A 2,753-nucleotide genomic window follows, 5' to 3' on the forward strand; every position below is an offset into this window, starting at 1 on the left:
GATTCTTGGTTTTTATCATAAGTATTCTAATAAATTAATGTTAATTTTTAGTGGGGGTTTTTCCAGCTGTTCGGACTCCTGCTGCTGCCACACGGTCCTAGAGGAACAAGGTGGCTGTGACACTTCATCCCCATCGCTGGGATGGGGGGTTTGCCTCTCACCCTCCTGCCTGGCTCAGGGACAGTGGAGCCCCCTCCCAGGGGGACATTTGAAGCCATTCCCAGCTTTGGCAAAGAGGCTCGACAGAGCCCGGGCTCCCAAAATCCCCGCTGGAGCTGTGCCCGGGTGAGGGTGTGTAGGGAAGGTCCTTTCCGGGGGCATGGCTCACCTGGCACAGCCCGGGATGCCGGCCAGGTGTCCCAGCACGGGACCCTTCCGGCCTCAGCCGGGATCCCGGGGGTGTCCCGGGGGTGTCCCGGGGCAGCCGGGAGTCGCTCCGGGCAGCTCGGCGGGAGCGCGTTCCCGGCTGCAGCCCCGAGCCGGGACTCCGCCCGCGGCCGCCCCGCGGCGCGTTGCTCACCTGCCCGAAATACCTGAGCCCGGGTCCCCGCCTGGGTCACCCACCGCGGGGCCGGCCCGAGGGGCTCCTGGGCAGGGTGAGGTGGCCAGGGATGTGCGGCAGGCGGTGCCATGAGCCCATGGCGGTGCCAGCTTGGTGAGTGCCACCCTCGCATCCCACGCAGGGTCTGAGGTAGTTTGTCCCCAGGGCAGGGGATACCAAAACAGGAGGGTTTGGCAGGAACAGGCCAGGCCATGGCTCATCCACCCAGGACACTGCCCACCACGGACACTGCCCACCACGGACACTGCCCACCCCGGGCACTGCCCACCCAGGACACTGCCCACCCCGGGCACTGCCCACCCAGGACACTGCCCACCACGGACACTGCCCACCCCGGGCACTGCCCACCCCGGGCACTGCCCACCCCAGGCACGGAGGGAGCAGCAGGAGCAGAGCAGCCCCGGGCAGTGCCCAGGTAACTCACCTGCCCACGTGCTGGGCAGCATCACCTGCAGCCTGATTTCAGTCATACCTTTAGAGCGAGAACTGCCCAAACCAAGGCATTTCCAGGATATTCTTGTTTCTGTCTCAAAGGGTGAGTAACTTTTTAATGAGGGAGGACTAATGATCCCTCCAGGGCTGTGCTGTCACCACTGAGCCACTGCCAAGGCACACGCAGCGCTGAGGCTGGGGGTGGCCCCAGCGTGTCCCCCCAGCCCCTTGGTCCTGGCAGTGATGTCTTTTCCCTGTGTGCGCCCCCCGTGCCCCATATCCCCCTCTCCCTCCCAAAACATGTTTGGACATTGGCAGCAAGAGCAGGGAGGAATGGGACTCTGAGCAGGATAACCTTGTCCTTTCACATGTGTTCCACCCTGTTTATGCCCCTTCCACAGCCCCCATCCACGAGGGTTAAAGATCTGCTGCCTCTGCAGCGGCCGGAAACTGCCCCAGACAGGAGATGGGCTTTCCCGTGCCTCAGTTTCCCTGTGTGGTCCAGCACGAAGCCTGGGGTGCAGGGGGTGTCAGGAGGACAGGAGTGACTGTCCCTGTGGCCCCAGCAAGGACTGAGAGCCCTCCAAGCACCCCTGACATGCCAGCCCGAGTCAGGGCTCCAGGCCCAGCAGCCTCCGGAGTGCAGCTCCCGGCTTTCCCGAGAGGAGCGGCCGGCCCAGCGCGGGCACAGGGTGTCCTGGAGCTGCCACCCCCACCGCTGCACTCCGGTGGCACCCAGGCCCAAAATCCCAAAGCGAAGGGAGCGGTGTGCTCCCTGCCAGGCCCGAATTAGTGGCACTGAGATGGGTCATCCCCTGCCACGGCTGTAGAGGCACAAGTCATGCCAAGAAAAATAGCACATGGTGTCACCGGGAAGCCACCGAGCCTGGGGACACACAGGTCATGCTGCCAGGGGACAGGGATGTCCCCAGCCAGTGACACCCCAGGGGAGATTCAAGGCAGGGCACATCGGTGCTGGGGCCACGCCGTTGCTGTGTCCCTGTCCCCACAGCTTGGCGGTGCCGTGTCCCCCCACTCCCCGGGCAGCATTTTGCAGCAGCCGGGGGAGGTGACAGGTGCCATTCCCGAGCTCTGTGTCACCTTCAGTAATGACACCCTGCGCTCCCTTTCATCTCGGGGCCTCCCGGGTGGCCCCTCTCCAGCAGCCTTGCTCGTCATCCCTTCCAGGATGGGATGTGGCCGAGTCTGGGGGTCCAGGGTGGTGACACAGGGGCCCCAGGCTGAGATCAGAGAGTGGCAGCAGTGACACCCCTCACACCACACAGTGCCCCTCATGCCAAATCCAGCCTTGCTGTGGCCAGCACGGGGGAAACACGTCTTTGGGCAGCTGCTGGCCAGCGAGGACTGGTGGCACCTCTGGTGGCACCTCTGTGTGGGAGGGAGCGGGGCTGGACAGTGAGCTCGGGTGCCTGGGAGGTGTCCAGGAACTGTGTTTGCCGAGGGAGGATTTGGACAAGGCCATGGAGACGGACTCCACCTCCTAAACCCACAGCGGGCACGCGGACACGGGCGTGTGCGTGGGGGTGGCAGCGTGGGCGTGGGGACGGTGACGAGTGTGTGGGGACAGCAGTGCTGGGCACAGTGGGTGTCTGCCCGGCGATGGTGGCCTTTGTGCATGGGGATGGCTGGAATCTGCCTGGGCCAGGCTGTGTGACAGCTGCTGCGGGCACGGGGACAGGGCCAGCCCGGGACACGGGTGACGCGAGCGCGGCGGCGGGGCCAGGGCGCTGCCGTGGGA

Source organism: Lonchura striata, chromosome 23 (genome assembly GCF_050655825.1).
Source record: "Lonchura striata isolate lonStrDom1 chromosome 23, ASM5065582v1, whole genome shotgun sequence".
In the NCBI taxonomy this organism is placed as follows: domain Eukaryota; kingdom Metazoa; phylum Chordata; class Aves; order Passeriformes; family Estrildidae; genus Lonchura; species Lonchura striata.